The 16,757-nt window shown below is 44.9% G+C and overlaps 1 protein-coding gene across 1 annotated transcript in view; it reads left to right on the top strand.

The window, feature by feature from the left end:
- Window positions 1-16,757, top strand: part of ppp2r2bb (protein phosphatase 2, regulatory subunit B, beta b) — a 232,351-nt gene that overhangs the window by 154,913 nt on the left and 60,681 nt on the right. The gene's annotated exons all lie outside the window — the stretch shown is intronic.

Below are 16,757 nucleotides of genomic sequence, written 5' to 3'. Positions count from 1 at the left end.
ACTGTCAGCTGACTCACCAGATGAATGAGTCCGCCATGGGTGGATGTGAGAAAGGTTACATTATAAATGGTTCATTGACCGTGTAGTTAAATAGCATTGGCTGATAAAAAAACAGTGGGAGGGATGCGCCCCTGGGCAGAGAACTTCTGTTCAGAGCAGGCTACTTAAGAGGAGGGGTATCACTGTAACTACAGTGCTGTGTAGTTGGTGGCATTACAACTCACAGAGCCATAATTGACACCTTGGGCCGGATCTTTGCTCCCGAGGCAGATAGCAGGAGTCAGGAAATTTCCCAGCTCACTGCAAGCCATGTTAGACCCGATTTCCATCCCAGGGCAAGGGGAGTGGGTATGGGGTAGATTTGGACAAGCCACCCCAGACAGAGAATTGGAGGTGGCCGCTGGGGCTGCCAGGTGCTGGTGTGGGCTGTTTAAAAAGCCCACCTCAGTTCTTGGAGACTTCATTGGTTCCCTAGGTTCTGATAGACTTAACTCTAGAGTCTTAAAAGAAATGGCTGCTGAGGTAATAGATGCATTGGTATGAATTCCAAACTTCCCTAGACTCTGAAAAGGTCCCATCAGATTGGAAAATTGGAAATGCAACTCCTCTATCCAAGAAAGGAGGGAAACAGGAAACTTAATCAATTAACTCAACATGTGCCATAGAGGAAATGCTACAGTCTATTATTAAGGAAGTTATAGCAGGGGACTTGCAATCTGGCAGAGTCATCATGATTTTATGAAAGGAAAATAGTGTTTGACAAATTTATTACAGTTCTTTAAGAAAATAACCAGCAAGGTGGATAAAGGGGAACCTGTAGATGTAGTGTACTTGGATTTCCAAACAGCATTTAACAAAGTGCCACATAAAATATTACTACACTAAATAAGAGCTCATGGAGGCAGCATAGGGGACGGCGGTGGTGTAGGCATGATGGTAATATTTCAGGATCACTAATCCAGCGGCCCAGGCTCATGATCTGGCTCATGGGGACAGGTGTTCAAATAGCAGCTGTTGGAATTTAAATTCAATTAATAAATCCGGAATTAAAAGCTATTCAATGGTGACCACAAAACCGTTGTCAATTGTCATTAAAAAACCCGTCTAGTTCACTGATGCCCTTTAAGGAAGGAAATCTGCCATCTAAAGTTAACAAAATATATAAATAAGTGAAAATACAATTACGTAATTAAAGCCCATTAAGGCAAGACAGATGATGTGTCAAGGCTGCAGCATGTGGGACCTCTTGGATAACATTACTGCATGTTTGCAGTAAGTGTTTACAGCTCAAGGAGTTTCGGCTGAGAATCACTGAACTAGAGACTGGGCTGTAGACACTGCGACACATCAGGGAGGGGGAAATTAGCCTGGACATTTTGCATCAGGAAGCAATCAGACCACTTATGATAGGGTCTTCAGATTTGGTCAGGGACAGGAGGATGTGATTGCAAGTGAGGCAGATATGGGGATTCAGAGGGCAGGAGTGTCAGCCCCTGCAATTGTTCAATAGGTTTCTCTCGGATTGTTTGGATGAGAGTGGGGGCTGCAGGATGGATGAGCAGACTGACCATGGCACTGTGGTATAGGAAGCTACTCAAGTGGAGGAAGCAAAAACAAATGTAGTGGTGGTAGAGGACAGTATAGTGAGGGGGTTGACACCATTCTCTGCAGCAAAATGCGAGAGGTCAGATGGCTAAGTTGCCTGCTCAGTGCCATGGTTCAGAACATCTGCTCAGAGCTGGAGAGGGATTTGAAGTGGGAGGAAGAAGATCCAGTTGTTGGGCCTATGTAGGTACCAATGACATAAGTTTAATGAGGGACGAGGTTTTGCATAGAATGTATGATGACTTAAGCACTAAATTAAAAAGCAGAGCCTCCAAGGTGGAAAACCTGAGCCGCGTGCAAATTGGCACAGGATACATAAAATTAGAGAGATGAATACGTGACTCAAAGACTGATACAGGAGAAGTGGTATCTGGTTTGTGGGGCGGTGGTCTACATTTGAACCATGCTAGAGTCAGTGTTCTTATAAGCCACATAGCTAGGGAGGTAGAAAGGGTTTCAACTAAATAGTGGAGGCAAGGGATCAAATGTGGAAAGATGTGGTATATCAAAGAGTAGTGACAAGGTAAGAGAGGAAAAAAGTAATATGGAAAATGAGGGTCAACTAATGGCATAAAGAGATCGAGAGAAAATATTTAAGAACGCATCAATGATCAGGACTAGATTTTACAATGATAGCAAAAAGACAAAACTAAAGGCTCTGTATCTGAATATACATAGCATTCATAACAAAGTAAACAAATAGCACACATTGAAGTAAATAAATATAATCTGATAGCCATCACAGAAATGTGGCTGCAGGATGACAAGAATTGGGTCCTGAATATTGAGGGGTATATGACATTCAAGAAGAATAGGAAGCTATGTAAAGATGGAGGAGTATCACTGTTTATCAAGGATGGCATTTTGTGCATTGGTTAGAGATGACCTTTGTTCATGAGATCAGGATGTAAAATCGTTTTGCATGGAGATGAGAAATAATAGGTGAAAGAAATCACCAGTGGTCTACAGCATCCCCGTACAGTAACTACTGTGTAGGACAAAGTAGACAAGAAGAAACATTGGCCGGAATTTTCCAACCATTCCTGCCAGCAGGATCTTCTTCACTGACAGTGAACCACCATCGTGGGTTCCCAGGTGGTGGTGGGGGTGGTGGAGGGGGAGCAGTTTCCAGTGTTGGGGCCAGAAGATACCACCACCAGCCAATGGTAAGCCACCTCAGCCACCGCAAAACACGCTGCGGGGACACATGAAAATCCTGCCCATTGAGTGCTTGTGTTAAAGGGACAGTAATAATCATGGGTGATTTTAATGTGCATATAAACTAGAAAGGTCAGGTTGGCAAAGGTCGCCTGGATGAGGAGTTAATAGAATGCTTTTGTGATAGTTTATTAAAGCAACACATTCCGGAATCAACTAGAGTTCAGGTTATATTAGACTTAATGTTGTGTAATGTGACAGGATTAATTAATGACCTCAGAGTAAAGGCACTGCTGGACACCAGTGACCACAATATGATTTAATTTTAGCCAGATTGAAAAGGAGAAGAGTGGATCTAAGACTAGTATTTTCAACTTAAATAAGGGCAACTATGTGAGCATGAAAGCTGAGCTAGAGGATGGATCAATAGTGCAGCAGTGACAGATATTTAAGGGGATATTTTAGAATATTTAGAATAAGTGTATATTCCTACTCAAAATAAATATTCTTTAATCTGTTCCTTCGCTGTTGTTGAGTTCCTTTTGACGTTTGGACTTTGGCTAGGATTCCTTGTGTGGACTCTTCTCATGAAACTTCCTTTGGAATTTAGTCTGCTGGCAGGATCATTAGCTTCCCAGGCAAGCCTATGTACTGGTGGGGCCAAAGGCATGGTTCACCCTCAACAGGTTCAGGACCTGCCACGGCCCCTGCTTGACCACCCTCTATAGATGGGGCTTTAGTGTCAACCCCCTATGTGCCTGTGGGAGCGAGCAAACTGTGCACCACATCAGAGACCTATCCATATTCAACACAGCAGGACCGGGAGAAACCGCTTGGTTTCGGGACTTTGCATTCACTAAATAAATAAATACAACTGTCGCTGAGCCAAAATCCCAGAACTCCCTCTCTAACAGCACTGTGAATGTACCTCCACCATATGCACAGCAACAGTTCAGGAAGGCATCTCACCACCACCACCTTTTCAAGGGCAATTAGTGATGGGCAATATATGCTAGCCAAGCCAGCGATGCCCACAACCTATATGTGAATATATATTAAAAAAACATGGATAGAAAATTGGTTAGCCAACAAGAAACAGAATAGGGAATAAAGAGTCATCTTTGGGTTGCAAGATATAGCCAGTGGAGTGCCATAGTTATCGTTTGCTGGAGCCTCAGCTATTTACAATTTATATCAATGACTTGGATGTAAAAACTGACTACATGATGGTTGCTAAATTTGCTGATGACACAAAGGTAAGTAAGAGACTAAGTTGTAATAAGGACTTAAGAACCTGCAAAGGATACAGACAGATTAAGTGGGTGAGCAAAAATTGTCAGATGGAATGTAATGTGGGAAAGTGTAACCTGTCCACATTGGCAGGAAGAGTAGAAAAGCAGCATATTACTTAAATGGAGAGAGACTGGGGAACTCGGAGGGATCTGGGTGTCCTAAAAGTTTAAAGTTTATTTATTTATTAGTCACAAGTAGGCTTACATTAACACTGCAATTAACTTGCTGTGAAAACCCCTAGTCGCCACACTCCGGCGCCAGTTTGGGTACACTGAGGGAGAATTTAGCATGGCCAATGCACTTAACCAGCACGTCTTTCAGACTATGGAAGGAAACTGGAGCACGCGGAGGAAACCCACACAGATACGGGGAGAGCATGCAGACTACGCACAAACAGTGACCCAAGCAGGGAATCGAACCTGGGTTCCTGGCGCTATGAGGCAGCAGTGCTAACCGCTGTGCCACATGAATTATAAAATGTTACAGTGCAGGAACAACAAATGAATGGGAAGGCGAATGGAATATTGTCATTTATTACAAGTGAAATGGAATATAAAAGCAGGGAAGATTTACTATAATTGTACAGCGTGTGGATGAAGCAGCATCTGGATGACTGTGTATAGTTTTGGAGTCCTTATTTGAGAAATGGCTTAATTGCATTAGGGGCAGTGGAAAGAAGGTTCCCTTGACTGATTCCTGTGACGAATGTGTTTTTTTATGAGGAAAGGTTAGACAGGTTGGACCCATATCCATCAGAGTTTCAAAGAATGAGAGGTGATTTTATTGCAATATCTAAGATTCTGAGGGGACTTGACAGGGAAGATGCTGAGAGGATATTTCTGCTTATGGGAGAGACTGGGACACAATTTAAAAATAAGGGATCTTGAATTTAAAATGGAGATGAGGAAACTTTGGTTCCTCTCAGAGATTCATTAGTCTGTAGTTCTCCTAATGCGAATGCATGACTGACAAGGGAGTCAAAGGGTAGAGGGGGTAGACATAAAAGCAGAGGGATCAGTGGGATCAACCATGATCTTTTCAAGTGGTGGAACAGGCATGAGGTAGCACAGTGGTTAGCACTGCTGCTTCACAGCTCCAGGGTCCCGGGTTCGATTCCCGGCTCGGGTCACTGTCTGTGTGGAGTTTGCACATTCTCCTCGTGTTTGCGTGGGTTTCCTCCGGGTGCTCCGGTTTCCTCCCACAGTCCAAAGATGTGCGGGTTAGGTTGATTGGCCAGGTTAAAAATTGCCCCTTAGAGTCCTGAGATGCGTAGGTTAGAGGGATTAGCGGGTAAAATATGTGGGGGTAGGGCCTGGGTGGGATTGTGGTCGGTGCAGACTCGATGGGCCGAATGGCCTCCTTCTGCACTGTAGGGTTTCTATGATTCTATGATTCCTGCTCCTGATTCACATGTTTGTAACTTTGAAGGAGGAATTGTGTTATGGACAGGAAGAGGATTAACATAAAACAGTACTAATTTCTCCTTTCGTCACCCATCCATAAATAGAAAGGTGTTTTTTTATTTGTTATCCTCTTTATAAATGGTGGCATATTTCCTCTCGATTTTGGTGTGATCCAATTTTCTATTAATAACCCCACAGCAAACTTGAGATAGGATGAACTGAAAAGGGTTAGTTTATTTGCACACATTCAAAACACAAAGGAAAGTGCAATGTCACCCCCTCGCAATTATTACAGTGAGAGAGAGAAGAGAGAAGATGGTTTTACAGTGCAGAGATCTCAGAGAAAATAAATATTGTTTCACGTGGGCTCCAAAGTCTAGAATCAAAGTTCAATTATGTATTCCTTCAAGGAATGTGGCAGGCTAAAAACCGTGGGTGGCCCAGTGCGGGGTGGGGCTGGATAAGAAGCTCTGTCAGAGAGTTGGTGCAGACTTGATTGTCTGAATGGCCTCCCCCTGCACTGTAGGGATTCTATGCTGTATAATTTACTTTTCCAGTGATGTGACTACACATGATGAGATAGGCAGAGATGGATCAGTTGTGTCGGTGATGATATAGAATTTCTAGCAGAAGCAGTGTAGATGGACCAGGTGTTCCACCTGGATAGAGCTCTTTGTCTGTGCGGCTGATAGTCAAATGATAGAGCAGCCTGAGCTACTCACCTCAGCAAGGCCAGAGGCCTCTGTCACATGACCCCCACCTCTCCCACCTGGTCTCCAACAAAGGATTTTAAAAATGACTTGTTTATGGGATGTGGGCTTCACTGGTTGGACCAGTATTTATTAAAGAGGGCATTTAAAAGACTACCACATTGCTGTGGATCTGGAGTCACATGTAGGCCAGACCAAATAAGGGCAACGTATTTCCTTCTCTAAAGCACATGAGTGAACCAATGGGTTTTTTACGACAATTGACAATGGTTTCATGGTCATCATTAGACTTCTAATTCCAGGTTTCAGCCGCATTCCAGATGGATATGTATCCATTGTTTGGAGTACGGCTTCGAAGATTGCTGAATGTTTCAGCCATTACGAATTGACAGAAAGGTTGTGGGGCCTTTTGTCTTAACAAAGCATCAATCTCTTTCTGGCCAGCCTGGGTCATCAAATGCAAATGACCTTTGTACAGCTCTCTTTGATGTTGGGCTGTGCAGTCCACAGGTGGCCTCAGAGATAACAAGGTGCAAGTTTCCCTGAAACTGCGATGTCCGTTCTTTTGTTCAGGGGTCACAGACAGACGCAGATTCAGCCATTTTAAAGTTTTTGTTCAGTTTTAAAATTGATTAAAGTAGCAATGAAGATATCAATATATATTTTATAAAAAAATATACAGGGTGAGGTCTTAGTCCCTCACAACTGGGATAGTCAAAGGGGTCAGAAGCAACAGGGAGAATGAGGGGTGATTTTCCAATCCAGTCACCTTTCCATCCTGAAATGTGGAGTGGCTGCATTACAGGTAAATTATTCCTTTTGCCAGCATTAATTTTTGTTTTTTTTCTATCACTTTTGGCATTCCATCCTTTACCCCTCCTGGGTGCCAAATTTGTGGAGCAAAAGAAAATTAATGTCCTGTGAAAGAAGCGGTAAAGGGGAGTGGATGTGAAGGGGGAAAATACTTAAAGGAATGGACAGGGTCGATGCGGGTAAGATATTTCCCCTGTTTTGGGAGGCTAGAAGCAGGGGGACACAATTTCAAAATAAGGGGGAAGCGACCTAAGACCAAGATGAGGAGAATTTGTTTTTTCTGTGCACAGAGGGTTATGAATTGTTGCAGTTTTCTACCCTAGAGGACTGTGGAAGCTTGGTCATTGAGTAGGTTTAAAGTAGAGATTGACAGATTTCCAAATACCATTGGCATCAAGGGATATGGGGATAGTGTAGAGGAAAAGCATTGAAGTGGATGATCAGCCATGATGGTATGGAATAGTGGGAAGCTTAACAACACCAGGTTAAAGTCCAGCAGGTTTATTTGGTAGCAAAAGCCACACAAGCTTTCGGAGCTCTAAGCCCCTTCTTCAGGTGAGTGGGAATTCTGTTCACAAACAGAGCATATAAAGACACAAACTCAATTTACATGAATAATGGTTGGAATGCGAATACTTACAACTAATCAAGTCTTTAAGAAACAAAACAATGTGAGTGGAGAGAGCATCAAGACAGGCTAAAAAGATGTGTATTGTCTCCAGACAAGACAGCCAGTGAAACTCTGCAGGTCTAGGCAACTGTGGGGGTTACAAATAGTGTGACATGAACCCAATATCCCAGTTGAGGCCGTCCTCGTGTGTGCGGAACTTGGCTATTAGCTTCTGCTCAGCGACTCTGCGCTGTCGTGTGTCGCGAAGGCCGCCTTGGAGAACGCTTACCCGAATATCAGAGGCCGAATGCCCGTGACCGCTGAAATGCTCCCCAACAGGAAGAGAACAGTCTTGCCTGGTGATTGTCGAGCGGTGTTCATTCATCCGTTGTCGCAGCGTCTGCATAGTTTCCCCAATGAACCATGCCTCGGGACATCCTTTCTTGCAGCGTATCAGGTAGACAACGTTGGCCGAATTGCAAGAGTATGTACCGTGTACCTGGTGGATGGTGTTCTCACGTGAGATGATGGCATCTGTGTCGATGATCCGGCACGTCTTGCAGAGGTTGCTGTGGCAGGGTTGTGTGGTGTCATGGTCTCCTGAAGGCTGGGTAGTTTGCTGCGGACAATGGTCTGTTTGAGGTTGTGCGGTTGTTTGAAGGCAAGAAGTGGGGGTGTGGGGATGGCCTTGGCGAGATGTTCGTCTTCATCAATGACATGTTGAAGGCTCCGGAGGAGATGCCGTAGCTTCTCCGCTCCGGGGAAGTACTGGACAACGAAGGGTACTCTGTCCACTGTGTCCCGTGTTTGTCTTCTGAGGAGGTCGGTGCGGTTTTTCGCTGTGGCGCGTTGGAACTGTTGATCAATGAGTCGAACGCCATATCCTGTTCTTATGAGGGCATCTTTCAGCGTCTCGAGGTGTCTGTTGCGATCCTCCTCATCCGAGCAGATCCTGTGTATACGGAGGGCTTGTCCGTAGGGGATGGCTTCTTTAACGTGTTTAGGGTGGAAGCTGGAGAAGTGGAGCATCGTGAGGTTATCCGTGGGCTTGCGGTACAGTGAGGTGCTGAGGTGACCGTCCTTAATGGAGATGCGTGTGTCCAAGAATGCAACCGATTCCGGAGAGTAGTCTATGGTGAGTCTGATGGTGGGATGGAACTTGTTGATGTCATCATAGAGTTGTTTCAGTGATTGTTCACCATGAGTCCAAAGGAAGAAAATGTCATCGATGTATCTAGTGTATAGCATCGGTTGAAGGTCCCGTGCGGTGAAGAAGTCTTGTTCGAACCTGTGCATGAAGATGTTGGCATATTGAGGTGCGAATTTGGTCCCCATGGCTGTTCCGTGTGTCTGGATGAAGAACTGGTTGTTGAAGGTGAAGATATTGTGGTCCAGGATGAAGCGGATGAGATGTAAAATTGCATCTGGAAACTGGCAGTTGTTGGCGCTGAGCACTGAGGCCGTTGCAGCAATGCCATCGTCATGGGGGATGCTGGTGTAGAGTGCCAATACATCCATTGTGACGAGGAGCGCTCCTGGTTCAACTGCTCCATGTGTGCCGAGTTTCTGTAGGAAGTCCGTCGTGTCGCGACAAAAGCTGGGGGTTCTTTGTACAATGGGTTTCAGGATGCCCGCACCGCACCGACCTCCTCAGAAGACAAACACGGGACACAGTGGACAGAGTACCCCTTCGTTGTCCAGTACTTCCCCGGAGCGGAGAAGCTACGGCATCTCCTCCGGAGCCTTCAACATGTCATTGATGAAGACGAACATCTCGCCAAGGCCATCCCCACACCCCCACTTCTTGCCTTCAAACAACCGCACAACCTCAAACAGACCATTGTCCGCAGCAAACTACCCAGCCTTCAGGAGACCATGACACCACACAACCCTGCCACAGCAACCTCTGCAAGACGTGCCGGATCATCGACACAGATGCCATTATCTCACGTGAGAACACCATCCACCAGGTACACGGTACATACTCTTGCAATTCGGCCAACGTTGTCTACCTGATACGCTGCAAGAAAGGATGTCCCGAGGCATGGTACATTGGGGAAATTATGCAGACGCTGCGACAACGGATGAATGAACGCCGCTCGACAATCACCAGGCAAGACTGTTCTCTTCCTGTTGGGGAGCACTTCAGCGGTCACGGGCATTCGGCCTCTGATATTCGGGTAAGCGTTCTCCAAGGCGGCCTTCGTGACACACGACAGCGCAGAGTCGCTGAGCAGAAACTGATAGCCAAGTTCCACACACACGAGGACGGCCTCAACCGGGATATTGGGTTCATGTCACACTATTTGTAACCCCCACAGTTGCCTAGACCTGCAGAGTTTCACTGGCTGTCTTGTCTGGAGACAATACACATCTTTTTAGCCTGTCTTGATGCTCTCTCCACTCACATTGTTTTGTTTCTTAAAGACTTGATTAGTTGTAAGTATTCGCATTCCAACCATTATCCATGTAAATTGAGTTTGTGTCTTTATATGCTCTGTTTGTGAACAGAATTCCCACTCACCTGAAGAAGGGGCTTAGAGCTCCGAAAGCTTGTGTGGCTTTTGCTACCAAATAAACCTGTTGGACTTTAACCTGGTGTTGTTAAACTTCTTACTGTGTTTACCCCAGTCCAACGCCGGCATCTCCACATCATGGAATACTGGAGCAGAGCAGATGAGCTGATGGCCTAAATCTATTCCTATGTTTATATGTAACATATAGAACTATAAAATCCCTCCAGTGCAGAAGAAGACCATTTGAACCATCAAGTCTCCAAAAGAGCATCATTCCTAGGCCTATAATCCCTCACTTTTATGACGGCTAATCCATCTAACCTGCGCATCTTTGGACCGTGGGAGGAAACTGGAGGAAACCCCCGCAGACACACACACATGTGCAAACTCCATACAGACAGTCACGCGAAGCTGGCATTGAACCTGGGTCCCTGGTGCTGTGAGGCAGCAGAGCTAACCACTGTGCTGCCCTATGAAAAGGGAGGCAGATTTGCATGCCATTAATCTGATCAGCAGGAGGGGTTTAGAGGGCATCATTAAAGGAGTATGGTGTGCGAATTGTTGAAGATTAAAACATTTACCAAAAAGAGTATAGCAACCGCTAGACACTCGCCTGCCAACAGGGACTTGGAGGTCATGTGTTTTTAATTATCAAAATTAATTTTAATTTTGAATTTAACTTGGGAGAATTGCTTTGGTGATGACTTGTAACAGATGAACATGTGTGAGCAAGGCACAAGGAGGCATCAAATTTTGAAAGAACTACAAAAATACAATATTTTTTTTGATTCAGATTATCATGATTTAACTGCAATCAAATTAATTAGACTTGTGTGTAGAATCTTGAGGAAATGCTATTTAGCCTGAGAAACTGATTATGATAGTCCAGCACCCACTTACTTACCCACCACATATTCCCATCCCCTCCCCTCCCCCACCCCAACCACCGAGTCCTTTCTCTTGCTGAATTGCATTTAATTACTTCTAGAAGCTTTTCATACTGTCTGTTTCACTCCTCGTAACTTGTCAACCTTGGCTCAGTGGGTAGCACTGCTGCCTCTGAGTCAGGAGGTCATGAATTAAAGCCTGCTCGGGAGATTTGAGCACATAATCCAGCTCAGTGTTTTACTGAGGGCAAGCAAGGCTATTGTCTTTCTTGGCCTTTCAGCCGGAAGTGAATGATCCCTTGGCACCACTGAAGAAGAGCAAGGTTTACTCCTGGTCATCATTTATCCCTCAACTAAGGCTAAAACAGATTATCTGCTTGTTTTTTATCTCATTTGCTGTTTGTGAATTCTTACCGCATGCAAATTTCTTCCTGTATTTTCCTACATATTAACAGTTCAAAAATAGGTTATCATCAAACACTTAAGGATCTTCTAAGAATATGAGCGATTTGGCATAAATATAACAGTCAAAACTTTGCACGTATATTTTCCCCCCCATTAGTTGAACCTGTTGGTACAGAGTCCTGCAAATGAGCATTGCTGAAAACAAGATATGTTGTTGAAGCTTTTCGTCTTGCACTTATCAGGGCATTTTGCAAGGACACCAAATGTAAAGGGAACAACAATTTATGCTTCATGAGGGAAGAGTGCTGATTGGAGCCCCTTGCATATTACCAATACAAAGTTGATACATTTGCTATGTTTGAAAATTTCCTTACGTGTCTTAATGGCCTCCATCCTGCTCTCAAATTCACCTTTGAAATGGAGCAGCCAAATGACCTTATTGGCAAGCTCATTAATAGGGCCTGAGGCATTTGCTCACCATGCAAGCTTGATGCTGAAATAGGGCACATCAAAGCCATCCTGCGGGATGATGTCTACTCCGATCAGATCGCTGGATCTCGCACAACCTCATGAACAGACCTAAAGCTGCCACTTTCAGTTCCGGAAATTGCCCAGTCTACCTCAGACTACCCTGGAAGGGTAAGGTATATCAAAACTTTGGGCAACAGGTGAAACTAGCTGTTTCACGCTGCTACTTTGCAGTAGCAACATGAGTGATATTCACCACTAACAAGATGCTACTGTCAAGACAAAAAAACTTCTGCCTATCACACACGTGAGTAAGATGAATTTCAGTGCCTGTGACGCCAGGTATATAGGCTGTACATCGCAAAGACTAGCAGATTGTATCAGTAGCATGTGCCTTTGGCTGTTTGCAACAGACAAGGTATCGATTGTACCTAACCAGCCTGTGTTTGCAAAACTCAAAACAGCGTGTCCAGCATAAGATATAATTCCCTGATTGGATAACATTTGCTAAACAATCCTGAGTGTTCTAAGAATTATGCTGACAACCAATTTAAGATTATCAGTTGGGTTGGCAGTGTGGCTCACTAACGTGTACTAGAAGCTAAAAGAGAAAATGCTGGAAAATCTCAGCAGGTCTGGCAGCATTTGTAAGGAGCGAAAAGAGTTGACGTTTCAAGTCCGGACGACCCTTTGTCAAAGCTAAAAGGCATAGAAAGTGGGAGATATACTGCAGAGTGAGGGAATGAAAGATGAATCATAGCCACAGAAACCAGGAGAAAAGCTAATGGCTGTCCACAGAGAGAATAAATGGCCAAACGGCAGAGAAGTTGTAAGCTGTGACAGATGAAGATGTTGGGGGAGCGGGGGGGAAGATGGGACAGAGGTAAAATGTAGAAAGGAGGAAGCGGTGGGAGAAAAGGTAAGGGAAGGGGGATAAAGTAGGGGGAAAAGAGTGGGGGGGGGCGAGAAGAAAAATGAAGAAAGACAATAAAGAAATAAAAGGTAGAATAAAAACAAAGGGGGCCGAGGTGGGGTAGAGCAAATCATCCGAAGCTGTTGAATTCGATGTTGAGACTGGAAGGCTATAAAGTGCCTAGCCGGAAGATGAGATGCTGTTCCTCCAGCTTGCGTTGAGCTTCACTGGAACATTGCAGCAAGGCAAGGACAGACATATGGGCATGGGAGCAGGGTCGCGTGTTAAAATGGCAAGCAACTGGAAGGTCAGGGTCCTGATTGCGCACAGACCAAAGGTGCTCAGCAAAGCGATCACCCAGTCTACGCTTGGTCTCTCCGATATAGAGGAGACCGCATTGGGAGCAGCAAATGCAATAGATCAAATTGAAAGAGGTGCAAGTGAAACGCTGCTTAACCTGGAATGTGTGTTTTGGACCTTGGACGGTGAGCATGGAAGAGGTAAAGGGGCAGGTGTTACACCACCTGCGATTGCATGGGAAGGTGTCATGAGTGACGGGAGAGGTGTTGGGTATAGTGGAGGAGTGGACTAGGTTAACCCGGAGGAACAGTCTATGCGAATGTTGACAGAGGGAGTGAAGGGAAGATATGTTTGGTGGTGGCATCACGCTGGAGTTGGCAAAATTGGCGGAGGATTATGCTTTGCATGCGGATGCTGGCGGGGTGAAATGTGAGAACAAGGGGGACTCTATCCTTGTTCTGGGAGGGAGGGGAGGGGAGGGGGGTGAGGGTTGTGGCGCGGGTGATGGACTGCATGCTGTTGAGGGCCCTGTCAACAACTGTAGGGGTTGAGGGAAAAGGAGCACATATTAGAAGCGTCACTTTGGAAAGTGGCATCATCGGAACAAATGCGACGAAGGCAAAGGAGCTGAGAGAAAGGGATGGAGTTCTTACAGGATGTGGGGTGTGAAGAGCTGTAGTCCAAATAGCTGTGGGGGTCAGTGGGCTTGTAATGGATATTGGTAGATAGTCTATTGTCGGAAATGGAGACAGAAAGGTCCAGGAAGGGAAGGAAAGTGTCCGAGATGGACCAGGTGAAGGCAATGGAGGGGTGGAAACTGGAAGCGAAGATGATGAATTTTTCAATGTCTGGACGAAAGCATGAAGCGGCACCAAAATAGTCATCGATGTACCGGTAACGGAGTTGTGGGAGGGGACCTGGGTAGGCTTGGGACAAGGAATGTTCCACGTACCCCATAAAAAGACAAACGCAGCTAGAACCCATGCCGGTACCCATTGCTACTGCTTTGATTTGGAGAAAGTGGGATGAGTTAAAGGAGAAGTTGTTGAGCGATAGAACGAGTTCAGCCAGGCGGAGGAGAGTGGTAGTGGATGGAATTGCTCAGGCCTCTTTTCAAGTAAGAAGCGAAGAGCTCTCAGGCCGTCTTGGTGTGGAATGGAGGTGTAGAGAGATTGCACATCCATGGTGAATAGGAGGCAGTTACGGTCTGCGAACTGGAAGCTGTCAATATGACGCAGGGCATCAGAGGAATCCCAGATGTAGGTGGGGAGGAATGGACCAGGGGAGTGAAGATGGAGTCAAGGTAAGAAGAAATAAGTTGGGGCAGGAGCATGCTGACACAATGGGCCTACCTTTTTGTTGATTTGGGGAAGTAGGTGGAAGCGGGCTGTCCGGGGTTGGGATATTGAGGTTGAAAGCTATGGGGAAAGTATCAGGAGGAAATGAGGTCGGTGACGGTGTTGGAGATAATGGCTTGATGTTCAGTGGTGTGGTCATGGTCCAGGGGGAGGTAGGAGGAAGTATCTGAGAGTTGGTGCTCAGCCTCTGCGGGGTAGAGGTCAGTACGCCAGAAGACAACAGCACCCCTTTTGTCGGCAGGTTTGATGACAATGTCGGAGTTGGACCTGAGGGAGCGAAGGGCAGAAAGTTTGGAAGAAGAGAGGTTGGAATGGGTGAGGGGGACAGAAAACTTGAGACGGCCAATGCCCAACAACAGTTCCCAATGAAAAGATTGAAGGTAGGCAATTGTCCCGGTGGGGGTATCCAATTAGAGACAGAATGTTGGAGGCATGTGAAAGGATCTGTGGAACGGGGGGAGGACTCTTGCACAAACAACTGGGCACGGAGACAAGGCAATGGAAGAAGAGTTCAACATCATGTCAAGCCCAGAATTCATTGAGGTGGGGATGTAAGGCTACAAAGCTGAGTCCTTTGCTGAGAACAGCACGCTCAGCCTCAGAGAGGGGAAGGTCGGAGGGCATGGTGAAGACACAGCACGGGCTGGAGCTAGAAGACATGGAGTTCGAGGGATTGGGTTCTGTACACATGGCCCTGTTCTTTTCAGACTAAAGAACATTTACACATAATTTTGAAACTAAGCAAATTAGGCAAAAACCATTCTCTGGGCAATGCATTGCCCAACTTGAGTTAATCTACCTGCTTTGAATTTCAACAAAGGTTGGGGCACTTAACTGTCAGTTATTATTTAACTGGTGTGTTTTCTATGTCAATGCCTCTACCAATCAGAGTCCATCTATCATCCAATTAGCACTCTTCTCTCATGCAATATAAATTGTTGTTCCCTTTACATTTGGTATTCTTGTGAATAGTCCTGATGAGTGCAAGACGAAAAGCTTCGACAGCATGTCCTTTTTCAGCAGTACTCAAGTTCTGTACAATCAATTGCCTATTGGTTGACTGATTCAAAAGTCATTTTAGAGTAAATGAGAATATCCAAACAGCTCTGGAATGTACAATATCAACATTACAGAGAGGAAAATAGCAGATAGGAAATATGTCATTGAGGAAAACATTTTCTCTTACTGCAAACCATTTTTGTGTCAGTGACAATTCCCAGTAAAAATATGTTGTGGTAAAATTGCAGTGCACAAGGAACATATAACACATTTGCATAAAGTTCTTCTGTCTGCTATTTTAACAGAAGTTTTAATCCATTTAATTTAAAAAGATGATCAGCCAGACCAAAATAGTGGACACATTAAGCAACCAAATACTAATGTACTGTGTGCAATTTTAATCCATGTATCAGGCCAACTTCCTCCAAATGAAGTCTCCACTGTGAAGAGTGTCACCATGGGTGAGGTACGAATGTGGTTTATTCCAGTAGAACCGGAACCCATAAGAGGTCTGTGCTTTCAGGCAAGGAACGGGAAAAAAAACAAAGAGAACGAAATTAAAAGCTAGCTGAAATTGCAGGAAGCAGGAAATCACAGCTTACTCGGCTGATCCATATCTCTATAACCTGCAATCCACCAGAATCACTGCGCTCCTCCAACTCTAGCCTCTTTATGTGCCCAGTTTTAATCATTCCACAGTTGATGGACGTGCTTTATTTGCATAGGCACTAAGCTCTGAAATTCCCTCCATGAACCTCTCTCTCTGAGGTGCTGTTTAAAACCTACCTGTTTTACACGTTTTTCGTTATCTGTCTTGATATCCCCTAATGTGGCTTGGTGTCATGTGTTGTCTGACAATGTTCCTATGCAGCATCCTGGAATGTTTTACTGTGTTGGAGGCACTATAGAAACATTAGGTGTTGTCTGACAATGTTCCTATGCAGCATCCTGGAATTTTATAGAAACATTAGATGTTTGTGAAGCAGTGAAGGATGAGAAAATAAAATGGAGCCCACGCTGTCTTGCAAGATTTGAGGGGAGTCTGTCTGACTTTCAAAAAATAAGATATTTTTAGTACAACACTGGCATTTTTTTTAATGGGAGTGATAATAAATGCAGGAAGGAAGATGACACAGGAATTAAATATGAATATTAAAAGTGTATATGATAATATTAAACACAGGACCACGAGATATATCAGTAATTTATGTGAGCTGCCTTTAAAGCTGGAATATCATTTGTTTTTGATTCCCACAGTCCCCCTTTAAACCACATTGATCTTGATGGAAGTCACGGCCCATCCATAAATCAGACTGTTA

The sequence above is a fragment of the Mustelus asterias genome, chromosome 16 (assembly GCF_964213995.1).
Source record: "Mustelus asterias chromosome 16, sMusAst1.hap1.1, whole genome shotgun sequence".
Classification (NCBI taxonomy): domain Eukaryota; kingdom Metazoa; phylum Chordata; class Chondrichthyes; order Carcharhiniformes; family Triakidae; genus Mustelus; species Mustelus asterias.
This window is presented reverse-complemented; position numbering and strand designations above follow the sequence as displayed.